The sequence below is a fragment of the Mustela erminea genome, chromosome 12, assembly GCF_009829155.1.
Source record: "Mustela erminea isolate mMusErm1 chromosome 12, mMusErm1.Pri, whole genome shotgun sequence".
NCBI lineage: Eukaryota > Metazoa > Chordata > Mammalia > Carnivora > Mustelidae > Mustela > Mustela erminea.
Window position 1 is genome coordinate 31657844 of NC_045625.1, and position 12330 is coordinate 31670173.

Below are 12330 nucleotides of genomic sequence, written 5' to 3' on the forward strand. Positions count from 1 at the left end.
TAGACGTGAGAGCCTAACAGCCTGTGTGACCTTGGATGAATTACTTCATTTCTCTGCCTCAGCTTTTTCATCTGCTGTAATATTCTACATTCGTCATAGAGCAGTTACGGCAGATTACCATAATGTATGTGAAGTACTTAAAACAGTACTTGGCACATAGTATGGGCTATATAAATGTTAGCTATTTTGTTACTTGGGTATATTGAAAAGCTGTAGAAATTCCACAGGGGTTCATGCTGCACTACTATATTGTTCTTTGGGTTGTTTTTTTGTTTTTTTATGGTTTTTTTTTTTTTTTTACGGAATAAAATTTCAGGTTGTAATTTATCACATTTGTCTGTATCAAAGAAGTATTTAATTAAATGAAATGACTGTACCAAAAAGATTTCTAAAACAAGAGTTAAATAAAGTGTTTTATGGAATGAAAAGTTGAGTTTGCTTTCCTTTGTCATCGTGAAAGCTTCCAGAGTCCAATCGAGTAGCTCATCCCCACGTGGAGGGTTTTGTATTTTGTGGTTTGGGTGCATGTGTTCCCCCAGGTTGCTGCAGCCTTTGCAAAAAGGCCTGGTGGTTCTGACCCCCCGGGTTTAGGACAGACTCCAGTCCATAAGTGGGGCCTGCCCATTCAGAGCCCTAAATCTTTTGCCTATTTGACCATTTTTAGGCAGATCCTTCCAAAATGGACACCAGGGGCTCGTGGGCCTTCAGTCTAATTTCCCTTCATTGTCAGAAGTCCCAGCAGGTGACATAAGACCACAGATCTGGGGGGCAGGGTAGGGTGGGGAGTGGATGCAGAAGTCTGGATGCCGGGAGCTTCCAGCCTCTGGTGGATAGGTTCCTGGTTCCCAGACCCGGGATGCAACTTTGTCCACAGGAGGCGTCCCCAGCTTCCAAAACTAAACTGAAGCTGGGGAGGGCAGAAGCCTGGCACACTGAAGTAAATTGTCCAGGACCCTATCAGCAGTAATTCTAGCAATTACTGTGTGCTGGGCATGGTACTACACAGCAGACAACTCACTCATCCTGAGTTCTAGGAGGTGTATGTATTCTCACCTTTACAGAGGAGTGTGGGTAAGCAGCTTGCCTGGGTCACTCAGCCTGAGGGGGCGGCCATCTTGAGGCCCTCCAGGTACAAGTCCAACCATGCAGCCACTCAGTTTGCCTTCACTCTAACCACACTTCCGTGGCATTTTTCCGTGAAACCACAGGACCGCAGGTGGGCTATGGAGGTCCTCAGGATGAGAAAGGTGTCGCTTGTCATCTCCCCACCTCGGCTTCAAAGCAATCTTGTAAGACCGGGTTTCATCTCCCTTCTTACCGACATTGAAGCTCAGGGAGATGAAAGACTTGAAAGGCGAACCAGCCAGGATTCAACAGCAGTTACCCAATCCTTCAGGACGGCTCCCAACAGGACCTCTCTGCCCGCTGCCCTTCGGCCACTGTTAAGTATGGCAGCCCCCGAGTTTGCAGAGCTCTTTCCAGATTGCTCTCCACAGGATCACAGGCCCGTTGTAGGTAGCTTTGCAGCTGAGTTCGTGGGGGAAAGCTGAGGCGTAGAGCTGGGAAGACCCGGAGCTCTGACTCAAGCCCAGCACAGTGATGCCAGGTCGGCACTTGCCAGCTGTTGTACAACCTCTAACCTGCCCGATTCCCACCTGCACCTGCACTGCCTTGCCCGACCTCTTCCAACATCAGGAAGATGGGGCGCCCGAATGAGCACCTCGCTTCCCTGCTCTCTGCCCACCACCCCACCGCCAGCCAACCGCTCGCCTCCCCCAGCATCAGCCACTCTCCCGGAACCTCCTTTCTTTGCAATCCCGACCCCCAGCATCCGGTCCACTCCGAGCTGAGCAGAGCCCCAGAGGTCACCAGCCTACTTTGCTTGTACACAGGTGGGAAAATGGAGGCCACAAAAGCAAAAGGGACCCACATAAGGTCATATGGGGTCATCGTAGCTCTCCTCAACTTCTTAAGGAAGCCGCTCACATTCCCTGTACTTTTATCAGAGCCCCTCGTCGCCTGCCACTCGCTTTGAGCCCCTTATTTCTTCATCACTCATCGCAGCTCCCGCAGCTCCATCCCCAGCAGCCCGGGAGGGGGCTGCTCTCCAGACACCAGGGCAGTGCCTGCGAGCCAGGGCTGGCAACTCACTTCCCACCTGCCCTCTGATCAAAGAACAACCCCTGGGGAGGGAGGGGAGGGAGGGGCTGAGTCCTGAGTCCTGAGCCCAGGAGCTGTTAGCACCAGCCCTCTGTCCTGTCCGGAGGATTGGAGGATGGGGTGGGGCTCACAATGAGGGCGAACTGTCCTCGGACCCAGCGACGTGAACACAAGCAAATGCTGCAATGCCTCGTAGGAAGCACTATCACTAGGCCAGCCCCTGATGTCATTCAGACAAATAGAGAAGAGTCTCTTGGGAGACGTGCGTGTTGGGGTTTGAGGAGGGGGGGAAAGGGGCACAAGTGTAGCATAGATGTGACTTGCCTTTGTGACCTGCCACTCACCCAAGAAGTTGGCACACACCATTAGAACAGACTGCTAAGGGGCGCCTGGGTAGCTCAGTCAGTTAAGCATCAGGTCATGATCCCAGGGTCCTGGAATTGAGCCCCACATCGGGCTCCCTGCTTAACAGGGAGTCTGCTTCTCCCTCTGCCACTCCCACTGCTCAGGCTCTCACACACTCTCTAATAAATAAATAAAGTATATATTTTTAAATCCCCAAAAGAGAACAGACTGCTCAAATGTCAACGTCTGATTGGCTTTTGCTTTCCTGGGTTACATAGAGAATTCCAGGGTTCCACAGTTATTGAGAAGTTGTCCTCATGATGATAATCCTAAGATCTACATTTCCTTCTTCGTAAAGTGGTATGATTGGCTCTAAGTAGCACACCCCACAAGGTGGTTGTGGAGAAGGACAGATAAAAGAGTGAGTTTGGGGGGAGGGGAGGAACGGGGAGGGGTGCCTGGGTAGCTCAGTTGGTTAAGGGTCCCACCTGATTTCAGCTCAGGTCATGATCTCAGAGTCGTTTTGCCAAATATTCTGAGGTAATTCAATGGGGGAAAAGATAGTCTTTTCAAAAAATGGTGCTGGGACAATTGGATATCTGTATAGGGGGAAAAAATGAGCCTCAACCTTTACGTCACATCATATACAATACACTTGAAGGGGATTATAGGCCTACACATAAAAAGTAGACCGCAGAACTTACAGAAGAAAACAAAAGAAAATCTCCATAACCTTGGGGTAGGGAAAGATTTCTTAATAGGACACAAAAAGCAGAAAGCCTAAAGGGAAAAATTGATAAGTTGAATTTCATCAAAATTAAAAACTGCTGCTCTTCAAAAGACCCTTTAAAAAAAAAAAATGAAAAGACAAGCCACAGACTGGGAGAAAATATTCATAGTTAATATATCTGATAAAGACCTGCAGCGAGGATATGTAAAGAATTCTTACAACTTCAGAGGAAGAGGACAAAAACCCACATGTTTTTTAATGAGCAGCAGATCTGAAAGGCCACTTCACAGAGAAGATGCATAAATACGGTATGCACATGATAAGACGTCAGCGTCATTGATCGCCAAGGAAATGGGAAATTAAAACCACGGAGAGATCCCAGTACACGCCCATGAAACGAAAGACCCTGAGGAAGACTGCGGACAGGAAGATGGAACACGGAACACCTAGAGCTCTCAGCCATTGTTGGTGGGGGCTTGAAAAAGTACAAACACTTTCGAAAGCTGTTTGCAAGTTTCTTACAAAGTGAAGCATCACCCCTAGCATCCCAACCAGCAATCCCATTCAGGTATTTTGCTTCAACTAAGTGAACATATACCTGAACAAAGTCTTCTATTCAAATAGTCACAGCAACTTTATTCATTAATAGTCAAAAGCTGAGGGGCACCTGGGTGGCTCAGATGGTTAGGCGTCTGCCTTCGGCTCAAGTCAGTATCCCAGCCGGCATCGGGCTCCCTGCTGTGCAGGGGATCTGCTTCTCCCTCTCCCTCTGCCTCTGCCCTCTGCTCTCTCTCTCTCTCAAAATGAATGAATAAAATCCTTTTTAAAAAAAAATAGTCAAAAGCCGAAAACAATTCAAGCGCCCATCAATAGGTGAGTAAGAAATAAAATGTGGTTTTATACCATGTAATATTTCTCAGCAATAAAAAGGAATGAACTACTGATGAACACAGTGACATAGATAGATCTCAGAGCCACATGACAGAAGTCAGACACAGAAGAATTCATACTTTAGTATTCCATTAATGTGAAACTTAAGAGAAAAAAATCCTATCTACAGTGACAGAAAGCTGGTCACTGTGTGCCTGTGGCCCAGGGCGAGGCAGAGACCTACTAGGTAAGGGCCCAAAGGAACTTTGGGATAATGGACATGTTTTATGTATTTATTATGGTTATAAGGATGTATGAATTTTTCAGAACTAATGAAATACTCACTCAAATTGAATGTATGTTATTGTATGGAAATCATACCCCATAAAGTTTTTTTTAAAGCACGTGTGCTATAGTTTCATTTTTATAGGAAATAAAAGGTATTATAAATGGGCACCTGGGTGGCTCAGTGGGCTAAAGCCTCTGCTTTCAGCTCAGGTCATGATCTCAGGGTCCTGGGATGAAGCCCTGCATCTGGCTCTCTGCTCAGCAGGGAGCCTGCTTCCTCCACTCTCTCTGCCTCCCTCTCTGCCTACTTGTGATCTCTCGCTGTCAAATAAATAAATAAAATCTTTTTTAAAAAGATATATAAGTGAAGAAATGTGGGAATATAAGTGCATTTGTAGTTATAAAATTTTCTAATCGAATATACACCAAGGTGGTAACTTTGGTTGTCCCCAGGTAAGTGTGACTATCCAAAGGCATTAAGTTTTTCTTCTGTTTGCTTTTATTTTCTGATATTCCATAAGCTGACTTTCCCATAAGAAAATAAAAGAAAATTGAACATAAAATTATAAAAGAATCTTAATGGTCAGTTATGTTTTCACAACATATTTTTAGACATTTGTATTTCCATCTGTGGCCCTCTTGGGGATGTATAGTTTATTCTAATTATTATTATTATTAATATGTATTTATTATTATTATTATGTATTAACATTGTTTATTATTATGTACTAAGATTGCTTCAACTATTTGCTACTACAAGCAGCCTAGAGGAAAACTGACTTGAATTTCTAAAAGCAAATATGTAAACTTTTCAAAAACGGAAATTTAGAAAGCAAAAGCATCCAAAACACAAACATATGAAAAGGTTGCCATACTGCCTAGCAACATACCAAAAGAAAAAAAAAAAAAAGTAATTCTCAAAAACAAAACAAAATAAAATCACTCACTGGTGATTTTATTTTATTTTCAAACCAGATCGCCATGTTGACCAGCTTGCTTGCAGCCAAATTTTAGGCCTCTGTTGAGTTGTGGAACCTGGAAACCTAACTTAACCCTTCTGTTCAATAGAGCGATTCAGTACCTTGTATCAGGATGGACGTGCCACTATTTAACATTCTTAACAATTAGCTAGGACTCTTTCCATGGCAAGTGACAGAAACCCAGTGCTAGCTTGGGCAGAAAAGGGAATTTTTAGGGAGCTACAGGGAGAGGTCATGTCATTCCAGAAAAATCTGTGCACCTGAAGGAGGAGAAGGGCAGGGAGGTAGCTAGGCTTGAGGTTCAACTGAAATTCAGATGCCACCACAACACCGTTTCTTCATGGGAGACTTCATTGTTGTTCACCATAAACTAGTCTCCTCCTCATGGCTGGAAACACGGTTACCAGTGGGAGCTAAGACCTCCATTTTACTGTCTGCGTCACCGAAGAGGATCAGGTCCTCTTTTTCAGACTGTGGAGAGACACCAGTGAAGGAATGAGATAGACCCTTCTCTTAAATTAGTACAGCAAGTTGGGAGCAAGGCTCTACAGTTTACCAGACCCAGGTCATCTGCCATAGACTGTGCCCAGGATCCAGGATCCCACAGCAGCAGGACTCAAGGAGCCGAGAGAAGGGAGCCCAGGGGGAACCAAGCAACGAGGAGGAGGTCTGTGATAAAATAAAATCTTAAAAAAAAAAAAAAAAAGAAAAGAAATAAGCAGAGAAACCCTGGATTTAGAGTTTTTTCCCCTTACATCTAGGAGTAATGGCCTTTAATGCTTTATGAAAGATTACTGGAGTTGCTCTCATTATACCTTTATATAGATAGAGATAGATAGATAGTTTCTTTGTTTACCTACCTTCTTTAAAAAAAAAAATCACTTTCTTTCTCTTTTGCCTTCTTCATTCTTGCACTGTTCTATGCATCTGCATAGAACATCTGCATTGTTTTATGCTGTTCTCCCATTACTTTAATAGAAATAATTTCTTTCAAATATTTTAATCTTTTTTTTAAAGATTTTATTTATTCATTTGACAGACAGAGATCACGAGTAGGGAGAGAGGCAGCCAGAGAGAGAGGAAGGGAAGTAGGCTCCCTGCTGAGCAGAGAGCCCAATGTGGGGCTCGATCCCAGGACCCAGGGATCTCGAACTGAGCCAAAGGCAGAGGCTTTAACCCATTGAGCCACCCAGGCACCCCTTAATCTTTTGATGTCAGTTTGACAAGAGAGTGGCTACGACTGCTCAGACTTATTTCAATGCAATCAGCTGATCTCACTGTTATTTACAAGTTCTTATCTGCCATCCTTACATTTCCTCCAGGTGGAACATATCCTTGAATGACTTATTTCTCAGAGAGAATATATGCATCTGAGCAATTAATTCCCATGACCTGCACATATAAATAGCTTGATTGTGTATAAAATTCTCAAATTCCATGTTTTTCTTTCAAATCTTTGCCAATGTTGTATTATATTCTAGGCACCTTTTCCTGATTGTATGTTCTGGGGATAATGAGCTATCAAGGATGCTTCTGGGGCAAAGATTCCATGATCAGGTAAGCATGGGACATGTTCCATACGCATGGAATTATGCCAGACAAAGCAGCCTAGCCAGGAGACATCCTGAGGTAATGAAGACGAGTTCAACTTTATTTTCAGTGTATCCAAGCTATCAGACCTCAGTAATCTTGAGAAAAAGCAAATGACCAATAATACAGGAATAGTTAACATTTGTTAACTATTGTTAACATTTGTTAACTACTATGAGTCAGGCACTGTTCTAGGACTTAGTCTATGTATATTGCCTCACTGGGTTCTCACAGCAGTTCTGTGTGGTGAATTTTTCCACCCATTCTAACAGAGGAGAAAAACTGAGGTGAAATGAGCTTAAACAAATAAGCTAGAACATGGCAACATCAAACCCAACCCGTCAGCTCTACATCACAGCCTTAAGTGTCGTCGAGTAAGCACACAATAAAGGCAACTTCTCTTCTCTACCCATCTCATTGCACTGAAGAGCAAAGGGAACTTTCCGCCAACCGGTCTCTAACAGAATTTGCTGCTGCATTACCATGAAGGCACTTTTGGAGGATAATGTGATTATCCACAGAGCAAGTGCTCCCACTCTGCTGTTGGCCACCATCCAGGATCCATCACTGAATACTCATCACCTCATCAATTCAGCCTCCTCGACTGACGGGCAAAACAACATCCAAATATTCATCGCACATCTGTGCCGGGCAGATTACACATTAGCAATTCAAATCCAACCAGCGCATGGGCCATTCCTGAAAATGCGTCTGTTTGGGTGAGATGCCTTGTTGTCTGGGACGGATAATAAGGCAACTCGGTCTAATCTTGAAGAACAATCAGCCCATCTTGCGAAGGTGACTGGCTGTGTGTGTTCTTGCCCTGGAAGCGTCAGAACAATGGCCCCTAATGCACTCGACTCAGCTGGCAATGAAGTCCCATCCTGATTAGTAGCTGTGGCTTGTGTCAATCACCACGGGATGCACCATTGTCCTCTGGTCCCCAACACGGTTTATTTACAGGGAAACAAAGGCTTTGGGGGGCTATGGCTGCTTCCCAGAGATTGCAAAATAGATTGAGCTGTCAAGCGCACAAAGTAGATGAAGATTAATGAGTTGTGTGGACAATAAATTTGAAGACATGACCATGAATATGCTAATAGGCATTATCCTGATACACTGTAATTGCTACCAAAATTAAAAGGTGGTGTGAAGAAGATGGGTCACAAGGTGACAGGGAGATAATCTTGGACGCTTGAGACGCTCACCCCAGATAAGACCCTCTACAGGTTTCCTTTCCCTGGTTTAACCGTCCCAGAGTATCATTGTTCGCAAGCGGTCTGAATAGGCTCTGGGACCTAAGGGCTGGGGTAAGGGGTTAAGCTGTAAAAGTCACTTTAGGGAGAGGTGCAATTAAAATTAGGAAGGTACTGATCAAAGGCGAGAAGCAGTCAGATGTCGGGCTCCCTCCTCGTCTCCCAGGGACAGAATGAGGGACACCACTTCAAACTTGGGACCACCCTCCATCCCAAGCCAGAGCCACGGGGATTATTACAACTCCAAGAATGCTATTTGGATCACTTTTCAGGGAGGAGTGGGTGAGGTTTCAGAGTATTCCAATACTCTGATGATTTGGGGGGAAATAAACCTGATGGAGAAATCTGAAGAACGTAATGTTTCAAAGCAAGTGAAATCTTGTTTCCGTGCTTCAAAGCAAGTGAAATCTTGTTTCCGTGGTTTTGGAAAATCCTTACCCTGTAGACCTGTGGCATGATAGATTCCCACCCAACCCTATAGCATAGGCTACAGTCTTCCATGCAGTGGGATGCTGTTCTCTGTCCATATTCATCCCTTTCTTCCTTTCCAGCCTCACCTCTGGAGGATGACGGTTATGATTGAATAAAAAACATGGTGAAGCAATGTTCTGAGAGGCCATGAAGGCAAGGAAGAGAGAAATCCTCTTGTTTCATAGTTTCTATCCTCTGGGGGACCTGGGACCCTGAACCTCACCCCCGAGAGGTCTGTGGAGCATCGCCCGTTGCTTGTTAAGAACTCCCCTTTGGCATCAGAGGGATAGACCCAGTCTTCCTCCCTGTGCTGGTTGCTGACTCCACAGAGAAAACCAGTCCCAGCATGACTCCCTCCCATCCCCCAAATCCTCACAGGTCTTTGTAGGGCTTCTGGACCTGAGCCTGAGCTTTCAGATCTTCCTCCTGAAGCTACTTAGCCACCTGGAGATCATGTTGGACCAAGCGGTTCTGCTGAATGTTCAATGCCAAGTGATGCTCAACTGGACAGAAAGATTAAGGAGAGGAATGACAATGTCACGTTTTTTTGGCTTATTAGTACTATGCCTCAGAATAACTTAAGAAGAGCTTTTCCATTAAAAAGAGCTTCACATCCCCCCCACAAAAAAAAAAAAAACTCCCCTTTGCTCCTTCAGGATAGAGACTGAGCACATATCCCCTGGTCTACCCCATGGAAAGGGCCCGCAGGAGGAAAGCCGGTTTGGGGAAGAGGCAGAGGGTAGAAAAGAGGAAGCAAGGTCAGGAGAAAGAAGGGGTCCCAGAGACTGTTTCAGGCTGACTCCGTATGGGCTGAAATCTGCCTCAGGGGAGAAAAAAAGGGATTTTGCACAAATGAGTGAAACAACCTCACCAAACGGGGGGTGGAGAAGAAGGCTCTGCCTGAAGTCACTTTGAAAATTCGCGGTGTTTGTAAAACAAAAGGCACAAGGAACAACACAGAAGCCTTTCAGTCTAGTTGACAAAATGGTTTCCCATGGGGGTGAAGGTTAATTCTGAAACTCCTCTGTGTGGGCACTGGGATCGGACCATTAACTAAAGGGATGGCAGGTGGTGGGAGCAGGTTGATGGTTGTTGGCGTGGGGGTTCGCAGGTGAGTCTGATGAGGGCGGCAGGGATCGGAGTTGGAGATAACAGTATGAATTCCTGTTGAACTTAAGAGAGACCCAGATGGTCACACAGAGAAATACGTACAGGGGCGCCTGGGTGGCTCAGTCGATTGAGCATCAGATTCTTGATTTCTGCTGGGGTCATGACCTCGGGATCCTGGGATTAAGCCCAACCTCGGGCTCCGCGCTCAGCGTAGAGTCTGCTTGAGATTCTCTCCCTCTCCCCCTGTCCCTCCCCTGGCTCTTTCTCTCTCTCAAATAAATAAGTAAAATCTTTTTTAAAAAATTTGAAATAAATACATATAGACATGCGAATACACACAGAGTAGTGTACATGCAGGCATTTCCTGGTTTTCTCAGCAGAGAGGCCTCAGAAATAGTTATACTATTAGAATATACTATTAGAATAGAAATACTTTGGTAGCAACAAGCACACCCATCCCCTGAACCGTGATGTCTAATACTGTCCTCCAGTCAAAGGCTCCTTAGAGAAATGGCTGATCCCAGGATGGCACAGAAAATACACAAGCTGAGCCTAGACCATCTTGTAATGCCAAAAAGGAAGATAGTGCTAAAAAGAAAAAAAAAATTTAAACCCACATTGATGGGGGGCTATGTCATTGAGATATGGAAATGACAAAAAAAAAATAGTACTGGATTATAATCCAAAATATAAAGTAAATATCAGTGAGTTCATAGTAATCTGAATAAATGACAAACAAACAAATAAATAAATAAATGGGGGTAGGAAACCAATTTTTCAGGGAGAAGATATCCCACTCTCAAGGAGGTGAGTCATAACCCTCTACACTATGGAAAGAGGGAAAAGAGTAACCTTTTTTTTTTTTTTTAAGATTTTATTTATTTATTTGTCAGAGAGAGAGGGGAGAGAGCAAGCATAGGAAGACGGAATGGCAGGCAGAGGCAGAGGGAGAAGCAGGCTCCCTGCCGAGCAAGGAGTCCGATGTGGGACTCGATCCCAGGACACTGGGATCATGACCTGAGTCGAAGGCAGCTGCTTAACCAACTGAGCCACCCAGGCGTCCCAACAAGAGTAACCTTATAGGAGAGAAATCTAACAAACACAACTTGGGGCAGCCGACCAAGGTCAACGGCAACAGTGACCAGTCCTGTTGACGGGATGTATCCTTGACATGCTCTGATGAGAAGGGAAATTTACGTCTGTGGTCCTCCTCCCCTAAATGCAGAACCCCAGCCTAATCCTGAGAAAAACACTGGGAAGTCCCAACAGGAAGACATTCTACAATACCCCTGATGCATACTCCTCAAAACAAATCATCAAAAGCAAGGCAAGTCTGGGGAGCTGCCACAGCCAAAAGGAGCCTAAGGAAACTTGCCCACTACATGTAATGCATCATGGATGGGGTCCTGGGACAGAAAAGGGACATGGAGGAAAATGGGTGAAAAGAAAGAAATCTGAACCATGTTTGGACTTTAGTTAATTATAACGTATCAGCAACAGTTTATTCACTGTGACAAGGATACCACACTAATACAAGATGTTAATGACAGAGATAACTGGTGGTGAAATGTACAAGAACACTCTGTATCATCTATGCAATTTTTCTGTGTCTAAAATTATTCTAAGATAAAAAGTATATTTGGGGAAAAAGGAAGTTTGCAGCATCGTTTGTGCCTAGTCGTAAGCTAATACAAAAGACTATTCATTTTATTAATGGACTGTGTCTACACGGCCTTCCAGGGGTTGTGCAGGACGCAGCCCGAGTTCTTAGCTGCAAGTGACAAAATCTCCTCTGAGAAATTGACGCAGACAAGTACTTCGCTGCAGGACACCGAGTAGCACACAGACACTACAAAAGGGCCTCTGAGGCCATGCAGCTGGGGCAGGGTTGGAAACCATGTTCAGAACTGGCCCAGGGGAGACACCAGCGCTGCTGCCATGGGTCCCCTCACCCCCACCCCGGGAGTTTATGCTGCACAGTTTACACTGTCGGTCCACTGATGCTACGACATTCAGACGTAGCCCCCAGATCTACCTCCTCAGAGAAACCATGTAGCTGCTCTTGCTGTCAGTACCTTGCCGGAAGGACTTCTGCAGGACCCTCTCCTCTGCTTCAATAGTTCGAGAGTCAAATCAAGGGCACGAGTCCGATTTGGCCAAGGCACGATCACAGTCCTGCTTGATGCAAAGAAGATGCGACAGTGACCATTCGGCGTCCTCAGTCCCTACAGTGGGAGGCTGTGAGAAGACCGGAGGAGGAAACTGAGGGCTGGGCTGGGTTTTCCTCCAAGGTGTGATTAATTGGCATTTCCTGTCACTGGGTTTGTGGGCAAAGCCAAGGGAACCCAGCTGAGACGGGAAATGGTCATTAATGAAGAGAAGTAAGTATCTAGGTTCTGGGTGACCCAGACGGCCAACTACACTGTGCTAACAGTGACTTAGATGGGGGCGAAATATTTGCTTTTAGTCAAACCACTGAACGGGTGTTATGGACTGCATTGTATTCCCAGCAAATCCACATGTTGAAGCC